General features: G+C 42.1%; 1 protein-coding gene across 1 annotated transcript in view; it reads left to right on the plus strand.

The window, feature by feature from the left end:
• SVIL (supervillin) overlaps positions 1-27,526 on the plus strand; it is a 266,016-nt gene that overhangs the window by 57,017 nt on the left and 181,473 nt on the right. The window contains exon 3 of the mRNA XM_081100660.1: positions 26,561-26,661. The gene's annotated coding sequence lies outside the window, so the exon portion shown is untranslated. The remainder of the gene's footprint in view (positions 1-26,560; positions 26,662-27,526) is intronic.

Consider the following 27,526-nt stretch of genomic DNA (forward strand, 5'->3'; position numbering starts at 1 on the left):
CTTTGCTGAGAGTTTTTATCAAAAATGGGTTTTGGATTTTGTTGAATGCTTTTTTCCCTACATCTATTGAAATGATCATGTGATTTTTGTCTTTCAATGTGTTTATGTGATATATCACATTTATTGATTTGAGAATATTGTATCAGCCTTAAATCCTTAGAATGAGTCCCATTGGTCATGGTATATGATCTTTTTAATATATTGCTGGATCCAATTTGCTAATATTTTGTTGAGGATTTTAGCATCTATGTTCATCAGGGATATTGGTCTGTAATTCTCTTTCTTTGTAGTATCTTTATGTGGTTTTGGAATTAGGATAATGCTGGCTTCATAGAAAGAGCTTGGAAGTGTTCCTTCCACTTAGATTTTTTTGAATAGTTTGAGGAGTATAGGCAATAGTTCTTTGAATGCTTGGTAAAACTCCCCTGTGAAGCTGTCCAGACCAGGGCTTCTGTTTGGTGGGACTGTTTTGATTATTGCTTCTATTCATCAGTTGTTATTGGCCTATTCAGGTTTTCTGATTCTTCCTGATTCAGTTTTTGAGATTGTATTTTTCTAGGAATTTGTCCATTTCATCCACATTGTCCAGCTTGTTGGCATCTAATTGTTCATAGTAATTTCATGGTTTCAGTTTTTACTCAACCTCTTTTGTTTCTGATTTTATTTATTTGGGTCCTCTCTCTTTGTTTCTTGACGAGTCTGGCTAAAGGTTCATCCATCTTCTTTATCCTTTCAAAGAACCAGTTTGCTGGGGTTCTTGTCCCAGCATCAAGAAGGGTTCAGGAATCTGGAAAAGGCCGTGCGTAGATTACATAGGAATCTTGAGACTAATAAAGAGTCCAGAGATGAGATATAATTTTGAAAGGCATTGGGGGTCAGAGGTGCTTAGCTAAAGGAGCTAAGATCCAAGATCTTAAGTCTAAGGTCTTAGGTTCTCTCGTTGCCCCAGGACCCCATGCTTTTTATTAACACAACTTGTCCTGAGGCGAGGCAGGGATACACACTTCAAAGGGTCAGGGATTCGTACAGAGTCTATTGTCAGAATGGGGGAATTAGCCTACAGCCGTTCAGGTGTTTGGCCAGTAGAAGGCAATAACACGTAGATTAAGATGCCTTTTAGGCAACAAAATCTCAGACATATGCCGAAGCAATTTCTTCACTGATACAGCTCCTAGGGCACTTGAAACTAAAGAGAAAATGAACAAATGGGACTACATCAAAATAAAAAGCTTCTGCACAGCAAAAGAAACCATCAACAAAACAACGAGAAAACCCACTATGCGGGAAAACATATTTGCCAATGTCATATCTGATAAGGGCCTAATCTCCAAAATTTATAGGGAACTCATACAACTTAACAAAAGGAAGATAAACAATCCAATCAAAAAATGGGCAAAGGACCTAAATAGACACCTTTCAAAAGAGGACATTCAGAAAGCCAAGAGACATATGAAAACATGCTCAAAGTCACTAATCATCCAAGAGATGCAAATCAAAACAACAATGAGGTACCATCTCACACCTGTCAGACTGGCTATCATCAACAAATCAACAAACGACAAGTGCTGGAGAGGATGTGGAGAAAAAGGAACACTTGTGCACTGCTGGTGGGAATGCAGACTGGTGCAGCCACTATGGAAGACAGTATGGAGTTTCCTTAAAAAACTGAAAATGGAACTCCCATTTGACCCTGTGATCCCACTCCTAGGAATATATCCCAAGAAACCAGAAACACCAATCAGAAAGGATATATGCACCCCTATGTTCATAGCAGCACAATTCACCATAGCTAAGATGTGGAAACAGCCTAAGTGCCCATCAGTAGATGAATGGATTAGAAAACTGTGGTACATCTACACGATGGAATACTATGCTGCTCTAAAAAGGAAGGAACTCTTACCATTTGCAGCCTCATGGATGGAACTGGAGAGCATTATGCTAAGTGAAATAAGCCAGTCAATGAAGGAAAAATACCACATGATCTCACTCATTCATGGATAATAGAGACCATTATAAACTTTTGAACAATAATAGATACAGAGGCAGAGCTGCCTCAAACAGATTGTCAAACTGCAGCGGGAAGGCCGGGGAGGGTTCGGGGGCAGGAGGTAAGGGGGTAAGAGATCAACTAAAGGACTTGTATGCATGCATATAAGCATAACCAGTGGACATAAGACATTGGGGGATAGGGGAGGCTAGGGGACTGTCTAGGGCGGGGGGATAAAATGGACACATATGTAATACCCTTTGTAATACTTTAAGCAATAAATAAATAAGATGCCTTTTAGCTGTCTGGCAGCCACAATGAGTTTCCTATTCAGGTTTGGGGAAATGCCTTCAGCCATTCCCAACAGGTGACTACATGTGGGACTCAACCCTGTTGAGTCCCCAAGTCTCATCAACCTTTTGATGAAACTCTTGAAATTATGACATGCTGGAATTGGTCTCTGGCACCAGTTCTTGGTTTCATTGATTTTTGTTTTTGTTTTTGTGGGTTTTTTTTTAGTCTCTGTCATTTATTTCTGCTCTAATCTTTATTATTTTCTTCCTTCTACCTTCTCTGGGTTTTTCTTGTTGTTCTCTTTTAAGTTTTTTAAGTTGTAGTGTTAAATAGTTTATTGTTAATTTTTCTTGCTTTTTTATGGTAGGCCTGTAGTGCTATGAATTTCCTTCTCAGGACTGATTCTGCTATGTCCCAAAGATTGTGGGTTTTTGTGTATTCATTTTTATTCGTTTCCAGGAAGGTTTTTATTTCTTTCTTGATTTTGTTGGTAACTCATTCATTGTTTAATAACATGCTATTTAGCCTCCATGTGTTTGAATGTTTTGGGGTGTTTTTACTGTAATTGATTTCTAATTTCATTCCACTGTGATCTCTGAAGATGCTTGATATGATTTCAATCTTCTTGAACTTGTAGGGACTTGTTTTGTGTCCTACATGTGGTCTATCTTTATGAATGATCCATGTGCACTTGAGAAGAATGTATATTCTGCAGCTTTGGGGTGAAATGTTCTATAAATGTCAGTTAAATCCATCTGATCAAGTGTGTCCTTTTTCCATGTTAATTTTTTGTCTGAAAGATCTATCCAGTGAAGTCCGCAGGATGTTAAAGTCCCCTACTATGACTGTATTGTCATTGATCTCTCTCTTAAAGTTCTACAGAAGTTTTTTTATATATTTAGGTGCTCCTATTTTGAGTGCATATATGTTTACCAGGGTTATATCCTCTTGTTGGATTGATCCCTTTAGTATTATGCAGTGACCTTTGTTGTCTCTTGTGATGGCCTTCATTTGGAAGTCTGTTTTGCTGGATATAAATATTGCTACTCCAGCTTTTATTTTTATTTTTCATTTGCATGGAAATTTTTTTTCCCATCCCTTCACTCTCATCCTGTGTGTTTCTTTTGTTCTGAGGTGGGTCTCTTATAGATAGCATATGTTTGGGTCATGTTTTTGTATCCATTCAGCTACTCTGTGTCTTTTGATGGGAACATTAATCCATTTATATTTAAGATTATTATTGATATGTACTTATTTGTTGCCAATTTAATTCTTTATTCCTAGGTTTCTTTCTCTGTTTCTTCTTTTCATTATAGCAGTCCCTTTAGCATTTCTTGTAATGCTTGCTTGGTGGTGATGTACTCCTTTAGTCTTTTTTTGTCCAGTAGGCTCTTTATTTGACCGTGTATTTTGAATGATAGCCTTGCTGGATATAGTAATCTTGGTCTCAGATCTTTGCTTTTCATTACCTTGAGTACTTCATGCCATTACCTTCTGGCCTGTAGAGTTCTGATGAGAAACCAGATGTCAGCCTTATGGGAGCTCCTTTGTAGGCAACAGTTTGCTTTTCTCTTGCTGCCTCTAGGATTCTCTCTTTGTCTTTAATTTTTGGTATTTTATTTATGATGTGTTTGGGTTCTTCTTGCTTGGGGTTCTCTGTGCTTTCTGAACTTGTGTGACTTTTTATTTTACAGTTTATTTTCTGCCATTATTTCTTCAGACATGTTCTCTATCCCCTTCTCCCTTTCTGCCTCTTCTGGTACACTTGCTATTCTAATATTGTTATGATTCATGTTGTCCCACAGCTCCCTTAAGCTGTCCTCCTGTTTTATCATTGTTTTTTCTTTTCGGTTCTCTGATTGAATGATATTTTTCAGCCCTGTCTTCTAATTCAGTGATTTGATCTAAGCCTCCCCTAAACTGCTGTGTATTCCTTCCAATGTGTTCTTTATTTGCGCTATGTCATTCTTTATTTCTGTTTTCATAGTTACTATATGAACTGTTGAGCATCTTTACCATCATTATTCTGAACTCTATATCAGATAAATTTCTTATCTCCATTTCATTTATCTCTTCTTCTGCAAATTCTCTTGTTCTTTCATTTGTGGGTTGTTTCTTTGTCTCCTCATTTCAGCTACCTGTTTGTGTTTGTGACTCTGCTACGCCTCTCAATCTCTGGTGCAGGACAATGTCAAATGCTGTTTTTTACTAATTAGATCTGGCAGAGACTCAAATCCTCCAGAGACTGCCTCTATCTACAGATTTATTTGGATTCTGGCTTGAATTGACTGCAGGCAATCATCCACAGCTGTGGCAAGAGTTTTTGGGTTTTTTTTCCCACAGGATGGGGCAGTTGTTTCTGCCTGTAGACTAATTGTTATTCTCAGTCTCATAATGGGTGTCAAACTCAGCACTCTGGGGCAAGGTGTTTTCCAATAGGGTAGGTCAGCTGTCTTGCCCCCAGGCAAAGCCACCTGTATAGCAATTGTCTGTGTGAGAAAGATGACCTCACCAGTATGAGGGAATGACTCAGCACAGGAAACCAGGGGTTTTCTGCTTTCTGAGCTCTAACCCTAGAGCCACCAATCCTGGCTTCTGTTCATACAGCTCCAGTCCACTCTGCCCTCCCTCTGCCAGAGCACAAGGTGAGTGGCTCTGTAGGAAATTAAATTTGTGCATTGGCCCTTTAAGATGTTGCCTGAATTTCCAGCTGTCTCTGCCTGGCAGACAGCACCCCTGCTGCTTTTCACAGCCAGATGTTATGTGGGTACCCTCCTCAGGTCTGGTGCCCTATGCTGGGGGCCCAGTTTGGGGATTAGACCTCAGAGTTCTCAGTGGCAACCCCCCACAGCTAAGATAATCTCTCTGGAACTTTAGTTGCTATCTGTCAGAGCCCAGCCAGCCCTTTCATGCCTCTGGCCCTTCGACCAGTCTCTATGTGGTCTCCACTCTCAATCCTCAGTTATCTGGGTTCTCTCCAGCAAGTCTTCTGTTGATTATTCAAGAAGTTTTTCTGTATTTAAGTTGTAATTCCATTTGGTCCTGGAGTGTGTCCATGCAGCATCCACTTACTCCACTGCTATTTTTAATCTGGTTCCTTTTATTGACTATGTGTGGAGAAGGTGTCTCCTCACTTATCACTAGTATATTAGCTCATGAGGCAAAGTATTTCTGTTTTGTTTGCTATTTTATGCTAAGTGACTAGAACAGTGTCTGGTGCATAGTAGGTGATCCATGTACATTTACTTAATGAAGTAAATAAATGCATCCCCAGACCAAACCATAAGTTCCCTGGGGACAGGACAGGCTGACACAGCAGCTGCTCTCTTCACTGGCCGCCGGTCTGTGGGGTGTGAGAACACACATTTGTGCCCTCTCTCTCTGAAGGGCTGAGGAAGTGGCATGATGTGTTGTCCCTATATGGGTAACGATAGTTCAAACTGTGCCTATTTGCTACTTAAACCATAGAAGATTCTTTCTAAGATGCTTACAAATGAGATGTTGAAGGGACATAAAAGCCACGAGCCAGCATTGGTGCCCATGCAAGACCTTTTAATTTTTGTGTTCACCAGCCCCTCCCAGGAAGCCTCTCAGATGGGCCATGGTGGGGTGGGGTGGGGTGGAGCTGGAGAGGCAGGAAGGGCGTGTGCTGATGTCACAGTGAGTCTTCCCCTCTGGTCAGGTCTGAGGGGAAGTGTGTGGTAGATCACAGGGAGGCAGAATGTCAGTCCCTGACAGGGGCTGAGGTGGTCCTTTGGTTTCCCTTTCATGCCTGTGCTTGAAGCCCTGCCTCTGTTTAGATAAATGAACGGGCACAGAGAGGAGCTTCACTGCAATGGTCATAATCTGATATGTAGCGGATATAAAGTCTGGCTGAGGAGAATCAAATCTAATTCTGATGATCTAATAATACCTTTGAGGAGGTGCCCTGAGGGTAACTTTTGGTCTTTTGGCTTCCCCTCCCAAGTGATCATAAGGAGGAGGAAGGTGGCCAGATTTTTCCAGAACCTCTATGCTAAATGAGTTTATCTGGCACAGAAATTTTAGGTACAAGGATTTCAAGACACAATAATAGTTGTCTTTTTGTCAGCTGCTGAGTAATTTTGAGAGAGTCACAAGATGTTAATTTAATGAAACCATGGACTTATGCTCCACACACACATACACACACACACACACACACACACACACACATCATCATCATCATTCTGGCTACAGAAATTATCATACGTTTGCATGTCAGGCTTTGTGGTAATGTACCTAAAGTCTCTCTTCCTCACCCCAGGGGTTTATGAAGCTCTCATTCTGTGTCACATTACTGCTGCCAACATATCCCCCATCCTCTCCTACACATGCCCTAAGGCAGGGGTCCTCAAACTACGGCCCGTGGGCCACATGCAAATGCAAATATTGTATTTGTTCCCGTTTTGTTTTTTTACTTCAAAATAAGATATGTGCAGTGTGCATAGGAATTTGTTAATAGTTTTTTTTAAAACTATAGTCCGGCCCTCCAACAGTCTGAGGGACAGTGAACTGGCCCCCTGTTTAAAAAGTTTGAGGACCCCTGCCCTAAGGCTTACTTTCCAGCCCTGCCATCTCTCCTGCTTCAGCACCTTCCCAGGTTATCAGTCAAAATCCTATTCCCTACAATGCCAATTCAACATGCAAGACCATGTGAAAACTTTCCTGCCCTGGCTCCTCATTTCAGCCCTGCAGTGCCCCGTGCTTACCTCATGATTTTCACCTTCTCCTCACCCTGACATCTAGTGGGGTGAGCCCAGCAGGTAATGCCCAGCATGCTGGTTGAGTTGGACACTTCACCTGTGACCATCTTTTCCCTTCCTTCCCCCCCTTGCCTTGCCTTTCTTGATTTGGCACTGCACTCTGTCACCCTTCTTAAATGCATGGTATACTTGTTATGGCCTAAATCTTTGGCTGTAGCCTTAGAGCTGACATTTCAGCTGGCACGCAGACCCTTCTGATACCTGCTTCCATCCCCCATCTTGTTGTATGTACCATGTTCTAGTTGTGCATAATTACTGTCAGCTCTCTGAAAATCCCAGGCTCAGTCTCAGCTTTATGGCCCTGCCCATGCTGTTTCTGCCATCTGCAGTGCCTTTCCCCTTCCTTCTCAGCAGGCTGAACCTGACTGATCTCTAACAATGTCATTCAGGTGCCTCCTCAAAGCAGCCATGTGGGTCAGCTGCACCTGTTGCGGAGGGAGGCTGCTGTCCGTACTGGACAAAACTCTTATTAGAGCATGTCTCAAACTATATGTTTTAGATGTTGATCTCCAGCTAACTGGACTGCTGTAAAGGCAGGACTGGATCCTTGACCTCTATCACTGCACCTAACACACAGGTATTTAGAAAATGTCTGGCTTTCAGATAATTTGTCCTTAAACCTACCAACATATACTCAATGCTTTTTGATTTAGGTTGTTGTTTTTCTAACAATATTTAATGAAGTCCTATCTGATGCAGAGAGGAATAGAGCTTGAAGTTGCCACTTTTTCTTGAAAAAATGGCTTAAATGGCTTTATTCACTACTTTTATTCTCATAAGGATTTGCCATATGCATTTACCACAACAATTGAGAATTTAGTAAAAGTTAGTGGAGCAAGATAATTCTTTCACTGCCTATAAGCAGCCATCAACCTAGGTATTTTTAATTTTTTAAATTGTTGTTTTTAATTGTTTTTTAGAGACAGAGTGAGCAAAGAAAAGGGAGAGAGAAACAACTAAGTGAGAGTGAAATATCTATTGGCTGCCTCCTGCACACCACCTACTGGGCATTGAGCCTGAAACCCTGGCATGTGCCCTAACTGGATTTTGAACCAGCAGCCTGTTGATGCATGGGATGACACCCAAAAAACTGAGCCACACTGGCCAGGGTGGCATTTTTAATTTTATAAATGGACTGCTGTAAGAAAACTACAAGATGATGGTGCCCTGCCCTGCGTTGCTCAGTGGTTAGAGTGTTGGCCCACAAGGGTTTGATTCCTGGTCAAGGGTACATGTACCTGTGTTGCAGATTCAATCCAATCAATGTCTCTCTCTCTCATTGATATTTCGCTCTCTCTTTCTTTGCCTCCCTTCCTCCGTTCCAAAAATCAATGGAAAAAATACCCTCAGGTAAGGATAAAAAAAAAAAAGATGATCATGCATTCAGCTTCAATCAACTCAACTCCCCTCCAAATAAAGTGTGAGAGGGGAAGCATAGGAAGAGCAAAGGACAAGGAGGGATTGGTGTTTCAATGGTCGCCAAACTCTGAAGCTTCTACCATGTTTAGTCATTTCTGTTTGGACAAGAGCTTGTTTTCCACACTCAAGCTTAGTTTGCTATATGTTGGATGTAACTCCTCCAGGGAACAATCTCTTAACTTGCCTCTGACACATGGCTGTCACTCACACATGCAGGGCCCCAGCAAGATTCTACACCTGTTGTCTTCCAGGTAAAGTGGGCTCTGGCTTCCCCCCTGGGATCTGTCTCAGACTAATGACTTTCTAGTGACATTAACTCATTTGTCACAGGTCTTTTCCGCCCTCAGCTGCGGGGATCTCGCCTGGATGGTCTTGCTTGCCTGTTTTGGGTTTCTCTGGGTTGAATGTAGAGCATTATGATGTGATGAATGCAGAAGGAAGCATCAGACATGAATGAGCTTCTGTTTACCTGAGAGTAAAAATAACAGTACTCACATGGAAAGGGCTGTTATGTTCCCTTTTTCTTCATGGAATTTTCACAATAAGTAGCCAGTGAAACTGTGTTCAGTTGTCATTTTTAGCATATGGGGCTGGTTCTCCTGATACAATTTTTACTTTGGTTTGAAGATATTTCAGTGCATAGCCAACAAAGGACTAAGAGAAATGGAAATCTTTCATCAGTTTTCACCTCTCATACAGAGAAGCATTAGTTGGAGGTAGAAACTGAAAACATCTTTTTGGCATCCGTGTTCCCAGGTCAGGGTTGGCAGTTGAGTTAAGGAGAAAAGGGAAGAGGGAGAATCCATGGAAAAAGACATTGAGTGTCTGGGACAGTCACATGGAGACTGTTTCTTTCCTTAAGCTTAAATTTTTCTTATTTGAAAATTTGAAAATTATCACAATTAAATAGCAGTTGTTAAACACCCAGTTGATCAAGGTATTTTATAAAACTTTGTTTTGAAATGTTTCTAAGGTAAGTGATCGCTATCTAGTGGACAGATAGGGTCTGATGACCTGGGAAGACCTCTTGTACAAGTGACTAGGGCTGGTTCTCAACAGATGCTTCCAGTACCGAGGGTCACAGCTGAGTGCCAGCGAGAAAAGAGAGCTGGAAAATCTGTCCCCTGCAGCCAAATGGGCGCTAAATCCTAGGCTCATGCCAGCTGAAATGAAGCATCATGTGTGGCCAAAGGCTGTTGTCAGAAAGAGAAGAACTGGCTTCTAATTCTTTCAAGCCAGAATCCAACTCTGTGTTCTGAGAGCCAGCTGCTCTTACCCCTAAGGTGACATCTCAGGGCCCAAAATGACCTCTCTTTCCCTGCTGCAGCCAGCTGCTCCTTGAGGTTCTTTCCACGTACCTTTGACAAGAGGAAATCTCTACAAGGCTCTGTGTATGGTCTCAGAGCAATGTCTTGTCTTATTGTCATGGTCAAAGACTGCTTAGTCTTTGGTAAGCTGAGTAGTATTCACTAAGTATCTGTGTTTAGTATGTTAAGTACTATTTGCTCTCAAGGAGTTTATATCACACACACGTGCGTACACACGCACCTATTCTTTGAACTTTAAAGAAGAAGAATGAATGAACATGTATGTTTAGCTACCCAGCAACAGGACATCGATGAATAAATCTTTACTGCCATTAACAAATCTTTGTGCAACACAGGTCACAGGGGTTTATCCTTCATTAGAATAGAAAGACGGAAGACAGGGCTTGGTTTTCCCTTAATTTGGAGGAGGATAAGAAGAAAATCATTAGTTTTATTCTTTGAAGAGTTGAGACCATGGATAGAACATAGTTTGATGACCAGGAAATGGCCACTTCCTCTGGTGGAACATGTAGAACAGCGTTTCTCAATCTGTGGGTCGCGACCCCTTTGGCGGTCGAACGACCCTTTCACAGGAGTCGCCTAAGACCATCCTGCATATCAGATATTTACATTACAATTCATAATAGTAGCAACATTACAGTTATGAAGTAGCAACGAAAATAATGTTATGGTTGGGTCACAACATGAGGAACTGTATTTAAAGGGCCAGAAGGTTGAGAACCACTGATGTAGAAGAACATGGGTGGTGTGCTTCTGTGAGGTGCCGGGGACTGCTGGTAGGAGTGATGTTCTGGCAAGTGGGAGGGCTGGTTTCTCATTGTGTTTCAGGTTTCATGTGGGGTCATACATGTGACTGGGCTTATTGACATGATTCCTACAGAGAAATGAGTGGTAAAAAAAAAAATCATGGCTCCCTGAAGAATCATGGTTCACATCCTAATCCTCAGAAGCTATGAATATATTAGATTACATGGTGAATAGGGATTGCTTGTAAGCTGACCTTGAGATGGGATGATTATTCTGGATAATCTAAAAAAAAGTAATTCAGGTGGGTCAAATGTAATCATGGAGGTTCTCTAAAGTGAAGGAGACAGGCGACTTTATCACAAGACCAGAGTGAGGCCTTATGATAAAGTCTCCAAACCTTTGTTGCTTTGAAGATGGAAGGTGCCATGAGCAGGGTGACTCTAGAAGCTTGAGAAGGGAAGGAAATGGATTCTTCCCTAGAGCCCTTAGAAGGAACCAGTCCTGCCAACACCTTGCTTTTTAGCCCAGTGAGACCCATTTCAAACTTCCAACCTCTAGAACTCTAAGATAATAAATTTGTGTTCTTTTTTGGAAATAGCTAGGAATCATATCTATAATAATAAAAGCATAATATGCTAATTAGACCAGATGTCTTCTGGACAACCTTCAGGATGAAGCCGGGGCTACAAAGGAAGCCTGAGTCCCGGGTGCCAGAGGGAAGCCAGTGCTGGCAGCCGGAGGAAGGAAGGTCTACTTTTGCATGAATTTCGTGCATCGGTACTCTAGTGAGGGTTATAAAACTGAAACTCGTAGACACAGACAACAGTATAGTGGTTATCAGACGGAAGGCAGTGGAGGGGGTGGTAAAGGGTAAAGGTTACCAAATATATGATAATAAAAGATGATTTGACTTTGGGCAGTGAACACACAACGCAATGTACAGATCATGTATCATAGAAATGTACACTTGAAACCTATATGATCCTATTAAACAATGTCACCCCAATAAATTTAATTAAAAGGTTAAAAATAACTAACTAATTAAATAAATAAATGGATTTGTGTTTTTTAAAGCCACCACATGTGTAGTAATTAGTTATAGCAACAATAAGCAACAATGCAATATGGAAATGTCTCTATTTTGGAAACATGAGACGCTTTTAGTCACTTATGGCATCCTATATAATAAAAGGCTAATATGCAAATGGTCGTCACACCCTCACACTGTAACGACAGATCAGCAGGAGGTGCGCGATCAGGCCTGCATGGGGGAGCAAGCAGTTAGGGGTGCGATCAGGCCGGCATGAGGGAGCAAGCAGTTAGGGGTGAGGGAGCAAGCAATTAGGGGGTGATCAGGCTGGCAGGGGAGGGCAGTTGAGGGCAGTCCCAGCAGAGGAGGGCAGTTGGGGGCAATCAGGCCGGCAGGGGAGGGCAGTTGGGGCGATCAGACTGGCAGGGGAGGGCAGTTGGGGGCAATCAGGCCAGCAAGGGTGAGCAGTTGGGGGCAATCAGATCAGCAGGGGAGGGCAGTTAGGTAGCGATCAGGCAGGCAGGCAGAGGCAGTTAGGGGTGATCAGGCAGGCAGGCAGGCAAGTGGTTAGGAGCCAGTGGTCCTGGATTGTGAGAGGGATCCCTGCGGGATCGGGCCTAAACTGGCAGTCGAACTTCCCCTGAGGGGTCCCAGATTGGAGAGGGTGCAGGCCGGGCTGAGGGACCCCCCCCCCCATGCACAAATTTCCTGCACAGGGCCTCTAGTATAATATAATGGAAAATGTATGTAATATAAATAACTCAAAGAAGAATCTTGTCAAAATTAATCTAAGATCTCTCTAAACCAGTGGTTCTCAACCTTCCTATTGCTGCGACCCTTTAATACAGTTCCTCATGTTGTGGTGACCCCCAACCATAAAATTATTTTCGTTGCTAATTCATAACTAATTTTGCTACTGTTATGAAACGTAATGTAAATATCTGATATGCAGGATGTATTTTCATTGTTACAAATTGAACATAATTAAAGCATAGTGATTAATCACAAAAACAATATGTAATTATATATGTGTTTTCTGATGGTCTTAGGCGACCCCTGTGAAAGGGTCATTCGACCCCCAAAGGGGTCACGACCCACAGGTTGAGAACCGGTGCTCTAAACTCATTTATTTACTAGAGCAAGGGCAGAATTTCTTCACTATTATATCCTCACTGCCTAGTTCATTGCCTGACTCATATTTGAATGAATGAATCTTTTTTAACTAAATCCATGAAAAACAACTCTCTTTTCAAAGAGTTTATTTTATATTGTATCACTATTATTAGAAATCTTAAATCCAGGCTCTTGTTATAGACAAAGAATATCACACTTTTCATTGTCATTTAAAGATGAGAGTTTTGGTTAGAGAATTTTTTTAAGTTGTTGGGTTTAAACAAGAGTCATTACTTCCTTGGGTTCTAGGAAATTCTTTGTACCTACACATGATTGGAATGTTAACTTGCCCTTTGCCTGTTCAATAAAACTTTTTTTTTTAATATATTTTATTGATTTTTTACAGAGAGGAAGGGAGAGGGATAGAGAGTTAGAAACATCGATGAGAGAGAAACATCGATCAGCTGCCTCCTGCACACCCCCTACTAGGGATATGCCCGCAACCAAGGTACATGCCCTTGACTGGAATTGAACCTGGGACCCTTCAGTCCGCAGGCTGTTGCTCTATCCACTGAGTCAAACCAGTTAGGGCAAATAAAACTTTTTTAATATGTAGCACGTTGTAACCTTAAATTTGTGACCAAAAATTGCTCATTATTTGTGAAACTCAGTTTGGGAAGCCTGGTATTATTTACTAATATTAATAATATTAATGATCTTTACATGGCATCTTTTAGAATTAAGAATATTTCTAGTGTTGATTTACTATTTCTTCACTCATTCTCTGAAAAAGTCTTTGCTAGGATCTTACTGTGTGCCAGGCACTGGGGAAACAAAGGGAAATAAGATATGGCACTTCTCAGAGGAATCCACATTCTACATGGGAAGATGAGTGGATAGATAATGAGACTATGCTATAGCCAGTATTAAAATAAATTGTGGTGCCAAGAGGCGAAAACTTACAACTCTGCAGAGAGAAGATAGCAGAGAGGAAGAGACTCTTAAACCAGGTACCTAAGGACCAGAAACAGTTTGACAAGTGGAAGAAGTGGGTATATATTATTAACTAGAGGCCTGGTGCACAAAATTTCGTGCACTGGGGGGTTTCCCTCAGCCCGGCCTGCGCCCTCTTGCAGTCCAGGACCCCTTGGTGGACCTCCCTCTTGCAGTCCAGGACCCCTCACTCCTTACTGCCCGCCTGCAGCTGAGCACCGCCTCCCTCTCCCCCCCCCCCCCCCACTGTGGTCAGTGCGCATCATAGGGACTGGTCCTTCCGCCGTTTGGTCTATTTGCATATTAGGGTTTTATTATATAGGATTGCCTCCAGAATCTCAGGTATTGTGCTGGGCTTTCATTTAATTTTTACTCTAAGGAGAATAATATTCTAATTAGGTAACTTTACAAAACCACATAGAGTGGGATTTATATTATCTTAGAAGTCATGGGTTTGAAAGCAGAAGTGGGCAAACTTTTTCTGGAAAGAATGAGAATAAATATGTTAGGCTCTGTGGGTCTCTGTCACAACTATCCAACTCTGCTGGTGTATTGTGAAGTAGCCATAGATAATATGAAAACAAATGAGCATGGCTGTGTTCCAAGAAAACTTTGTTGATAAAAATAGGCGGTTGACTGGATCTGGCCAGTGAGCAGCAATTTGCTGACTCCTGTTCTAGAATGGCAATTGTAGCTACCATTTTGTTTTGGGATATTTCTGGAGAAGGAGCTTTTAGGTTATATTCACTTCTCAGTGGTCAGTGACAGCTTCAGAATGGGCTATAGACTCTCACCAAGAAATGATGGCCAACAAGATTAATAGTGGAGGTTCAGATCGACCCACTTTTCTAACATTTCACATCGTTGTGATTAATATTTAACAGACCTCTGAGAATCCAGATAGAATACATCTTTAGGTCATTATAGATGAGTCCAAAGAGAAAACCACACTAATGCAGTCTTGGCAGAGGATTTGACATTATGTGGGTATGTCTGTGCTTTCAGATGAGAGAGAGAGAGAGAGAGAGAGAGAGAGAGAGAGAGAGAGAGAGAGAGAGAGAGAGAGGAGAGAGAGAGAGAGAGAGAGAGAGATTGAGAGAGAAGAGAAAAAGAAAGCAAGAGATTTGTCTGGAAGGGAAAAATAAGGTAAAGATCTGAACTGTTTACCTGGGAGAAGTCTAGGATGCGAAGCCTTGGTGCCCTGTCATCTGGAAAAAGGCAGAACCATCTGGTTAGTGTAATGCTGAGGGACTGTGTGAAAGGAAGTCCTAAGTCCAGATTAACAAACAAAACACATCTTGACATTTTAAAGCAACAAGCCTGAAAAATCTGTCTGAAACAGCTGATACTGTGGGAAAAGTCACTTAATTCAGGGATTTGAGTAAGGAATTCTTTTAGCGCAGTGATGCTCAACCTTTTTCATCTCATGGCACATATAAACTAATTACTAAAATTCTGCAGTGCACCCCAAAATATATTTTTTGCCAATCTGACAAAAAAACATATAATTTTATTCACACAGGACTGCTACTGTTGTGTCGACTGTTGTCATTTCTTTTATTTGACAATCTAAGGGAAAAGATGTTAGTGCCCCTGACTAGTCAGGTGTTGCATGTTTTAAAAATTTTCAGGACACACTGGTTGAAAATTGCTGTTTTGGGGCAAAACCATGAGTTTTTTTGAGAACAGATCTCCAAGAGTATATCCTAGGAGAGAGAAAGAGAGAGTGGTAGGAAAACACCTGGAAAACCATTAAAGGATTTCAGAAATGTCACTGAAAGGAAACATTGGGAAGCCATGTAAGTCACCTGTTCTGGCCCTATGTGACCAAAAGATTCTTTTCTCTCGGCTAATGAGGGAAAAGTATGATTACTTTGGAGACCTATTTTTTTTTTTTTTGAGTAAAACTTTTGAAAAATCAAAAGACTAAGTTTATGAGATTGTTTCAAGTTTGGATCGTTCAAATTAGATTGATTAAAGGTGATGTCTGTGGCTGTTGTCTCTGGAGTTCCCTGGGCTAAGCATCCCAAAGTGTTCTGATCTGGTTACCCATCAGGCTCTGTGCTGTTGCTCTGAAGATTGAATTGGGAGTGAGAGGGAGAAGGGAAGAAAAGATGGAAAAAGAGAGTTGATATCTTTCTGGAAGACATCATGCATGTTAGCAGGCTACAGTTATCTCTATCAAAACTATTTGAATTTTTTCTTGTGTTTTGGATCCTGGGCATGAATCTTGTGATTTGGGGACATGTGCAGTCTCATAATGTGGAAGCTGAGCTTTGCTGGTTCTCCTGCTACTGTACCTCACTCTGACTTACAGGCATCAACTTGATCCCGTTGTGCATTTGTGTGTTGTTTTTCTGGCCTCTTTCTAGGTGAGATGCAGCTTCATAAAGCTCAGAAAGAGCTTCCTCACCAGGGACATCTTACGGCAGCTGAAGAAAATAAGCTGTAAAGTAGATAAATGCTTTGATGTGGATTATGTCCAGCAAACTGTTTATATAAAAGGCTTTAACATGTAAACCAATTAAAGTCTTATAATTTGACTTCTCTTTCCTATCAGACAAAGCTTTTTTATATTGTAAATTTAAAAAAGCATACTCACATTCTACAATCTGGTTGAAATTCTTTTCTTTCAGTAAGGGTTAAATAAAGGGGAGCTTCAAAGCATTGTTGATATATTGCAGGAAGCTTTGAAGCTTTTGTTTCCTGGAAAGTTCACTAATGGAGTGTATAGTTTCTTACAGAAATCCTTTTCTTAGCTACATGTAGTAAATAACCTAGTCAGTGGGGTTGTTGTTGCAAGATCAAATTAGTATCTAAATGAACTGTTTCCATTGTAAAGAAAATCTTAAGATATAATGTTCTTTGAATTCAATTAACCTTTTCTTTATCTTAATTCACCTCTTTAAATCGTTTTTTTTAAAATATATTTTATTGATTTTTTACAGAGAGGAAGGGAGAGAGATAGTCAGAAACATCGATGAGAGAGAAACATCGATCAGCCGCCTCCTGCACATCCCCCACTGGGGAAGTGCCCGCAACCCAGGCACATGCCCCTGACCGGAATCGAACCTGGGACCCTTTAGTCCGCAGGCCGACGCTCTATCCACTGAGCCAAACCGGTTTCGGCCTCTTTAAATCTTTGATAACAATATTACATACACTTTCCAGTAACTCGGCAGCTGTTAAGTATGGAACTAACTTGCTCCATTTCAGCATATAGTACATATGTTGTTTTTTAAATGTACTGTCCTATCTCAGTCAATGATACCATCATATATGCACCCAGTTGTCCAGTCTGACCACTTCTCGTCTCCTCCACTGTCACCACCCAATCTAGGGTTTACTGGCTCTGCTTTAATGGCTGTGGTGGTCTTCTATCAAGTTCTCTGCCCACTTCCATATTTACCTAACCCCAAAGTCTATTTTTCTCAGAGCAACTAGAGTGATTCATTAACACCAAAACAAGATCATGCCACTCCCTTGCCCATACCCAACAGTGGCTTCTGGTGACTTCGAATAGAACCCGAAGTCCTTCTTTGGTACAGGGCCTAAATGATCTAGGCTCAGCTATCTCTCTCCAGCATTTCCAGGAACTCTTCTCTTCCCTCACTCCCTTCCAGCCACATGGCTACCTTGCTAGTCCCATGGACATAGCAGTCACACTTCTATCTTAAGACTTGAGGATTTGCACTGGTTCGTTCCTCCTCCAGACTCTCCCTCTGGTATTCACCAGCATTCTTCCCCAATTCTCCCAGGGCTATGCTCAAATGTTAGTACCTCCGAGATACCTGACCACTTTTTCTAAAATAAAAGCCCTCTCCAGTTCTTACTGATATTCAGTCTATTATTGATTGATCAGTTTATTTGTTCATTAACCTATTTATAATTTATTTGTCACTCCCAAGAAAATATGAGCTCCATAATGATGGGGACACTGGCTTACCATTGTATCTTTTATGCCTAGCACACATAGAAATCAAGATGTACCTGCTTAGTTTTGAGTGAAGCAAAGAACCAGAACCATTCACATTGATTTTGGCCTGCATATGGAGACCAAATCACAGTGCAGTTATGTTGTTCAATTGTAAATATGTTCTTTTTAAAATTTGCCTATCCTACTAAAGGTTTGCCATTCAGCAGTCAAGGTTTAGCTTAGATTTAGTTTCATAACGATTTCAGGAGTAACCTAGGTTTACCTTTGATGTAGTTTGGAGTCAGGATGGCAGTACCTGAACTTGGTAACTTAATGGTTTTATAGTGGCAGTCTGTGTGGACAGACAGCCATGGGAATCTCACTTGCCTTCTTTCCTGGGTGATTAGCAGGCACATTTTTAGCACCAGGAGAAAGAGCCACATACTCGACTGTTTTTAATATAGAAGAGTTCCCATAATTATCTAAATACTCAGAGGTTACCTTAAGAAAGTGTATATGACTAAAGGAGCTTTTTTAAAAAAAATTAATTTTATTATTTAAAGTATTACAAATAGTAGTACATATGTCTTCTTTTTTTTCCCCATTGACCTCCCCCCAGACTTCCCTACCTTCCGGCACGTGCCCTCATAAAGGAGCTTTTATCCTACAAATGAGCAACCAATAATCTTCCTATAAATACTGTATGAGAAGAAAATGAAGGTGGGAGTTAATAGAAGAAATTGGATAAATGGTTTATAGAACCTTGTAGAAGATAAAATATCCCCATTCCATGAGATAATTTTGTTGGCACAATTGCTCTAAGTTAGTTTTAAAAATTCAGGTGTGCTGATTTTAATTTAAATACAGTAAAGTTCATTCTTTTTAAAAGTGTACAGCTGTGAGTTTTAATAAGTGCATTCAATTGTGTAGCCACCATAATCAAAATACAAATTTCCCCCTGGCCGGCATGGCTCAGTGGTTGAGCATTGATCTATGAACCAGGAGGTTACAGTTCAATTCCCGGTCAGGGCCCATGACCGGGTTGCAGGCTCAATCCCCAGTGTGGGGCCTGCAGGAGGCAGCCGATCTATGATTCTCTCATCATTGATGTTTCTAGCTCTCTCTCCATCTCCCTTCCTCTCTGAAATAAAAAAAATAAATATTTAAAAAAAAATATATATATATATAAATTTCCATTACCCTAAATCATTCCTTTTGCCCCTTTAATCAGTTCCTCCACTCATGCCTTGGCAGCCACTGATCTGTTTCCTATCCTTATAGTTTTGCCTTTTCCAAAGTGTTCTGTAAATGAAATAAAATAGTATGTAGCTTTTTGAATCTCACTTAGATTAATGCACTTGAGATCCACCAATGTTGCATGTTACCAGTAGTTTGTTCCTTTTATTTCTGAACTAGAGGCCCGGTGCACAAAATTCATGCATGGGGAGAGGGATCCCTCAGCCCGATCTGCACTCTCTCTCAATCCGGGACCCCTTGGGGGATGTCCAACTGCTGAGTTAGGCCCGATCCCACAGGGATTGGGATAGGGCCTAAACTGGCAGCCAGACATCCCTCTTGCAATCTGGCACCGCTGGCTCATAACCACTCTGCCTGCCTGCCTGATCGCCCCTAACCACTCTGCCTGCCTGATCGCCCCAACCACTCTGCCTGCCTGCCTGATCGCCCCTAACCACTCTGCCTGCCTGCCTGATCGCCCCTAACTGCTCGCCTGCCTGCCTGATTGCCCCCTAACCAGTCCCCTGCCAGCCTGATTGATGCCTAACTGCTCCCCTGCCAGCCTGATCGCCTACAACTGCCCTTCCCTGGCTGCGACCCGCCTCCTCTGCCGGGACCCGCCTCCCCCACAAAAGACAGCAGAGACACTGGCACCAGCCTCCTCCATTCCATGCAGAGCCACGGGACCCCCAGGGCTCACTGCATGGAGCGCCTCCACTGTGCACATGGCCATCTTGTAGTGGCCATCTTTGTGGCAGCCATCTTGTGACAATGTCTGTGGGAGGGCCACCTAGGCTTTTATTAGTATAGATAAGAGAAAGCAGGTGAGAATGGCCCAGAGGCAGGCAGGACCTATCACCTCCTTACCTGTCAGGAGAGTTAGGCAGAGTATGTGCAACAGGGAACTCCACCCTAATGCACACTGTTCTTATCAAATGCAACTCACATATCAATAGGTTGGGCTTTTTAATTTTGTGTTTGTTATTTGGTTGGCGAAAAAGAGCAAGGCCTAGGATAATCTTCTTTTTGGGGAAACATGCACATGTGCACCCAGTAAAGAGCAATAGAAAATATTTATCTTCATCAAGCACTGAACTTCATGGATTTCAGAATTGTTGAAGTTTAAGGAGAATTGGAGAGAGTCATGGTGCTCCTTGAGGAACACTGTGAAATGTCCAGATGTTGCATTCTGTTTTTTTCTGTCTTACAGCTTAGGACATTATGTATTTTGGTATTATATATACTAATATATATGTATGTGTGCATGTTATATGTATGTATCTATATATATAATGTATGTATCATATGTGTATGTACAGTCCCCTCTTATCCACAGTTTTGCTTTTTGTGGTGTCAGTTACCTGTGGTCAACTGCATTCTGAAAATATTAAATGGAAAATTCCAGAAATCAACAGTTCAGAAGTTTTAAATTGTGTGCCACTATTCTTAATAGAGTGATTAAATCTCATGCCATCCTGCTTGGTCCCACCCAGGACATGAATCACATTGTTTCCCAGCATCTCCATACTGTGTATGCACCCCGCCCCTTAGTCAGCAGCCATCTTGTTTGTCAGATTGACTGTCCTGGAATCACAGTGCTTCTGTTCAAGTAACTCTTATTTTACTTAATAAAGTGGCCCCAAAGTATAAAATAGTTTAAACTTTATCATAGTTATCTATGTACCGGGAAAATCAGGCATCCACTGGGGGTCTTGGAACATATCCCCCAAAGATAAGAAGGGTTGACTGTGTGTGTGTGTGTATATGTACAGACATATCTATCTATCTATCTATCTATCTATCTATCTATCTATCTATCTGTCTGTCTGTCTATCTACCTACCTACCTACCTACCTACCTGTCTATACTTAATTACTAAGTATAAAGTTGGCTTTTTCAGTATGTCTTAGTTAGTTTGAGCTGCTATAACAAAATATCACAGACTGGTGGCTTAAAAAACATCTATTCATTTCTTACAGTACTAGAAATGGGGAACCCCAAGATCAAGGTGCTGGCAGATTCAGTTACTAGTGAGGGCCCACTTCATGGTTTACAGCTAGCCGCCTTCTTGCTGTGCAATTACATGCTTCTTATGAGGTCACCTATCCCATCATGAGGGCTCTACCTCATGCCTTAATCACCTCGAAAAGGCCCCGGCCTCTTAATGTCATTACACTGGGAGTTAAGGTTTCATCAGATAAATTTTGGAGAGACACAAATGTTCAGTCCATAACACTATATTGTATGCTTTCTATATATATAAAAGGCTAAGTGACTGACTGTCCATTAGTCTGACTGTCCGACTGACCAACCGACCGGTACATATGATGTGCATTGGCAATTTAAAAATAAACGTTGACTCGCACATGCACGATACATATAAAGCTCTCCCTGGCACCAGTTGCACGCGTGTGTTTTGATCTGTCATTGTTGATCATGCAGTAACGTAATTACCGCATGAATATTTCTTCTAATTAATTTCCTTTCACTGTGCACGAATCAATGCACCGGGCGACTAGTAAATAATATAAAATCATATTCACAAGTACATAGATCTATCAGACAGCAAGCTGAATTTTTCTTCAGTGTTTGCTTGCTACTTGTTTATTCATTTTGTGGTTGCTATTAGGCAAGTAGTAGGAGGCACCACAATTTTGAGAAAAAAATGAGAGAACTTAAAATCAAGAATTCTGCCCATTAATTTAACTTTCTATCTGTGATTTTGGGTAATACTCACCTCCTTTGAATTTTGAAGCATAAGACCTCCCAGGGTTTTGCCGGAGCATATTCGAAAATGTACAAGAACCTGTGCTGTAATGTGATATGTAGGAAGCTCACCCAATAGCAGCATAAAGGGGTGATGGTGTGTCTGGATCTCACCAGGGAACATCGTGGTGCTTATTTTATTTTATATTTTTTAAATATATTTTTTTTATGTCAGAGAGGAAGGGAGAGTGAAAAATAGAAACATCAATGATGAGAGAGAATCATTGATTAGCTGCCTCCTGCATGCCCCCTACTGGGGATCAAGCCCACAACTTGGGCATGTGCCCTTGACCAGAATCAAATCCAGGACCTTTCAGTCTGCAGGCAGATGCTCTATCCACTGAGCCAAACCAGCTAGGGCTCGTGGTGCTTATTTTAACTCTCTCTCCTTCTTGTGCCCCCACGTCAGTTGCTATTTTGATAGTGAACATGCTCCTGCAGCTAGTATGGTATGCTGATGGCCAGAAGCCCTCATGGCGGTGGTAGGGGGGAAGGCAATGAGTTACCCCTGTTCCCACTGACACCCCTGTCACCATCTATTTGTTGAGCACTGGATTCATGCCTATGAAATAATAACAACATACAATACAAGATAAGAATCCTGTCTATAAAAACCCAGTCTTGTTTTAGAGAAAAAAATACATATGAAATACAGATAACTTTTAAGACAAGTAGAGTAAAAAAAGTTTTTATAGTCAAAATGTACATTGAAATGCACATTAATATACATTTAGTGAAGACTATCAACATTTATTTAGTAAAAAGTCGAGTATTTAGGAAAATATTCACTGTTCTGTGGATATTATCCTAATGTGTAAAAATATTACAATAATAATAGTTCTAGGTCACAAAAATCTCCTATAAATTTCTTGATAAATAAAATGGGTATTAATACTCTTAAAATGTTCTACTATTTGTTTTATTTCAGGCTTTTTGCAACCTCCCCCCAAATCTTAAAATGAAGCCTAGGCAGTGTAGTGTGTCATTGAGAGCTGTCCTTTCCTCTTTCTCAAGGTGCTGTAGTGGGCCCAGTGGTCTTTGAATTGGGTCCCTCCCCTTTGGTGTCCTGGTGCCCTGTCTCCTACAGCACCTTCCCACTGTTGTCATTGTTCATTTGCCTCTAATCTTGGCTCCTATACATGACAGTCCAGTCACTTACTAATAGTTTTCTCATCAAGTTGTGTGGCCCAATAATGAATGCAAGCAGAGTGACTGACGCCTGGCCACCAATACAGTAGGTACGTGTCTGAGGGTGATGGAATGGGGCTATCCCCACACTGGTACAGACCTATGGTGACATCTTTAGGCTATTGTGTGTTTCCAGTCAATAGATATCTTCTAATAGGTATGTGGTTTTGTTGACTTTAAGGTATTTTATTGTGTGTTCTTTTTTTAAAAACAAATGTTCAAATAATCACGATTGATTGATTTACTTATTTATTTATTGCTATGGCTAGTCCAACTCCGGACTTCCTTTCCTTAACTATATGGTCATTATAATCAGACTAGAGGCCCGATGCACAAAAATCATGCAAGAGTAGGCCTTCGCAGCCACCGTGGCTGCCTTGATCCCTCCCTCGCAGCCGCGGCAGCCTGGATCCCTTGATCCCGCAGCTGCAGCCCTGGCGTCCAGTCTAATTAGCATATTACGCTTATATTATTCTATATAATAAAAGGCTAATATGCAAATAGACCGAACCGTGGAACAACCAAACAACCAGTCGCTATGATGTACGCTGACCACCAGGGGGCACGCGTGGAACATGGTGGGCATCAGTAGCAGGCAGCAGAGCACAGAACACAGTGGAATGGTGGAGCAGGTGAGCGGGGATGCCAGACCAAGGTGAGGCGCCAGTCGCTGTCATTGGGGCGAGCCTCTGGTGGTTACTTAAAATTCTTTGCTCCCATACGCCATGGTCTCTCCCGGTGCTTGCACCTGCTGCCGGTGCTAGTCCCACTCGCACCCACAGCCAGCACTGGAGCGTCGCTTGCACCTGCTGCCGGTGCCTGGCACCAGTCCCAATCACTCTGCACCATCAGCGGGTATGGGCGGCGGCTGCCAGCCCTGATCGCCCCTGAGGGCTTCTCCACCTCCCCCTGCTCCTGAGGGGCAATTGGGGCAGCAGCCGCCACTCACACCCGCTGACAGCACCAGCCCCGCTCACACCCGCTGCTGGCACTGGCCCCAATCGCTCTGCACCGTCAGTGGGTGTGAGCGGGTCCAGCACTGTCAGCATGTGGGAGCAGCAGCACAGTGGGAGTGGGGCTGCTGGCAGACAGGGAACGGGGGCCACCTGTGGCAGGATGGGCTGGGCGGAGGCACGGAGAATGGGCTGAGACCCGCCCCTGTGCCCACTGCAGCCTCACAGCCCACAGTTCCTTTCAAGGTGCACTGGGCCCCTAGTTATAGATATTTGGCATGGATTCAGGAGAGAAGAAGGTCTTTGAGGAAGAAGTTGGACAGTCAGGGAAAGCCACATGGAAACTGGAAATACTTGTGCTGAATCCTGAAATGTGTCTTGAGATTCATATGAGATTAGGGAGGAAATGCCCATGGCTCAGGGAGTTAGTGCTCATGGCTCTGGAAAGATATCTTGAAGGACTTCCTTTCCTTACTCTAGGCATCTCGGGAAAGAAGGGAGAAGGCAGCCCCAGTAAGAGTTAGGTCTCGTACCTAGGGTCTATAAGGAGACCTTTGGACATCTGGTGGAGTGGGGACAAGACCTTTCCAATGCTCTGGACCTGGGGCCACCTGGCCCTGTAATAGTTAAGTAATATGTGAGTAAAACACTGGAAAAAGCCCTTCGCTGTGGGCACCTTCATGGGCATCTCCTGTCAAACCTAAGTCTTTTGAAGGTATAAAAGTATGTCTTTCTTTGTCATGTCTTCCCTCCAGATGCAGTTGGTCTACAATTAGTCACAAAGTGTGTCCGAGTTTTTGCATAGGGATAGTTCATCTTCTGAAAGTCAAGCATAAAGTTTATTGTTTAACCTGAAGAAATAGCTTTAGAAAGGTGGAGAGAGGCCTGGAGAGATACAAGGTCTTAAAGGTCTGACCTTGAGTGGAGCTCCTCTGCCTCTGCACCAGCCATATTCGTTTTTCTTTCCCAAAGCCCTGTTTTCCTTGGAGTTTTTTTCTGCTTTTTTACAGGTTTAACTAACTTTAATAAACTTCAACCTGCCACTTAATTTGATCCTTTCCTGATTGTGGTCTTGCTCTTTTCTTTTTCCCAAGGTATCTTGAGTATGTTAAAACTGATTTATTGTTTTGTTTTCTGAAAGTGTCTTTATTCTGAAGTTTTATTATATAGAGACAGGTTTTCCCATTGTCTTTGGGAAAGCCAGATTCCTGGAACTAAAGTTTCAGGTACAGGCCTTCCAAACTTCTTCTGGGTCCTGGAGCTCTTGGTCTCCACTAGATTTTCTTCTTTCAGACTGACAGATGTAGAGCCCCAAGGTGATTGTTCTCAAGTTAGAGAAGCCTGGTCTCCAGGGTGATTAAGGGAGGGGCCAAGGCCTGTGACCCACAGATGACCCACCAATGTGCCAGAGCCTAGGCTGAGCTGGGAGCTTTCTCAGAAGAGGGCGTGGTGTGGATTCCTCCCTGCCCTTGCCACTTGGCTTCTTTTGGTTCCTCAGCATTTTCTCCTTTTGAATACTTTCATCTTTTCTTTCTTTTGTGGCCAATACAGAAAGAGGTTTTCCTTTTTCAAAGCAGGCAAATTCTTCCCCAGCTTAGTATCCTGAGGAGGAGTCCTAGAGGAAATAGAGGCTTAAATTGGTCTAGCCCAGTTTACAAGGCTGCAAAGCTTTTTAGTAATAAATAGATTTATGGGGAAGGAGGGAAAATGATTTTATTTTTGTCTCAAAAATTAACCTACTTAAACCCAATAGTTGGTCTACGTTTATCACAACCACCTATATGGTTTCTAGTCATGAGTTCATGGCTGTCTGAATGTCACCAAGCAGTGATGTCAATAATGTGGGGTGGGGCGGGGGATTGCTTTGTGGGAACTTCACATGGGTCAGCTCCTCTCTTCTTCGTCAACACCACAGGCTGTTTTCCTTATAAGCTGCCTCAGCCTGGAGATGAACCTCATTCTTGCAATACAAGATAAGATAGGCTCTGACACCATGCCTCCCATATGCTGCTAAAAACTGAGAACTGATCCCACTTCTGGTCCTTTACAGTGTTGGTGTGTCACTGGCTGCTGTCCAGTTTAGGGTCTTCTGTGCTTGAGCAAACTCTTTCCTAAGATGACTTTTTCAAAAGGCACTACAAGCAAGTTCTGAATAAATATGGGGAGGAGATAGGAAAAGCGCCTCAGTAGCATAAAATCAAATATTTCCCAAAGCCAACCCTAACCTCTTAACCAGCTAACCAACTAATAAACCCAGGGGCTTTCTTCTGAGGTCCAGCCTCCCATATGCTGCTAAAAACTGAGAACTGATCCCACTTCAGGTCCTTTACAGTGTTGGTGTGTCACTGGCTGCTGTCCAGTTTAGGGTCTTCTGTGCTTGAGCAAACTCTTTCCTAAGATGACTTTTTCAAAAGGCACTACAAGCAAGTTCTGAATAAATATGGGGAGGAGATAGGAAGAAGCGCCTCAGTAGCATAAAATCAAATATTTCCCAAAGCCAACCCTAACCTCTTAACCAGCTAACCAACTAATAAACCCAGGGGCTTTCTTCTGAGGTCCAGGATCTTAGCTGTAGCCTTGCTTGTGTTCAAATTATTTTTATGAGGTTTAAAAAGATATGGTAGCCACTGCCTATAATTTGTAGTTGCTGATGAAAATAAATAATTGAAAGGGAGAAAGCTCTTTAGAAGCAGAAATTTAATCACAGGAGTATATCCTGCTTTGTTCATACATGTGGTTGTCTTATATTATTTGCTATTTTCTTTTTCAGATTTCAAAGTGGAAATTTGTCTTTCTTCCTTTTCAGAGAGAGTTTGAGTACATAACCTTGAAGACTCAGAGAGCTGAGATAGGAAGATTTCGAAGTTGTCCTACACTTAAAGCCATGATTTAAATATTGGCATTGCGGTAAGTATTTAGGAAAGAAATAAAACAGTTTTGTGGTTAACACACCATTGGTTTTTGCCTGCATTCTGAGAATAGTTAAAAATACATTATGAAGGGTGAATTTGTTTGAATCAGATTCAGCAAAATAGAGCTCTGAGAAAATTAAAGCCACTTTTGTGATTGGGATTTTCCTTTTGAACTGAGCTGTGGCTATGGGAGAACTTTCATGGACTCCATGGGTATGTGTAGCCACCAGTGTTTACCAGAGTCCTATGGAACTCTTTTCTTAAGGATCATCTTGAGACCAGTGTTCCATTTGTTCATTAAACAAATGAGAGCAGATCCAGCCACTAAAAGGGAAGCAGAAGCTTCCTTCCATCAACTCTTCTATCTGAATTGCCTCTCTGGTGCAGTATTTCTCAAAGAGTGTTCCCTAGATTATTGGTGCAGTGAGGACAGGGTTAGGATGATAGGTCTGTGCTCAAATGAGTTTGGAAAACATGGGGTAAAGCTAAACAATCTTCCTTACTGAAGGATCGCAAAAACAAGTGAGCCTTATGAAACTCCATGGGTGTGTGTAGTTGTCAGTGCTTACCAGAGTCCTGTGGAACTCTTTTCTCATGGGTCATCTTGAGACCAGTGTTCCATTTATTCATTAAACAAACTAGAGGCCCATTGCACAAAATTCGTGCACTAGTAGGGTCCCTAGTGGCTGCCGGCTGCCAGCTGGGGCCTCCTTTCCTTCCCCCAGCCACCTGCTGCCTCCCTTAATTCCTCCCCTGCCCCCCCCCCGCCCCCCCCCCCCCCCAGCCCTACCTCCTGGTTGAATTCCCAGAAGAGCTCCCGGTTGAGGGGACAATTTGCATACTACGCTTTTATTATATAG

Source organism: Myotis nattereri (genome assembly GCF_964212035.1).
Source record: "Myotis nattereri genome assembly, chromosome: 1".
NCBI lineage: Eukaryota > Metazoa > Chordata > Mammalia > Chiroptera > Vespertilionidae > Myotis > Myotis nattereri.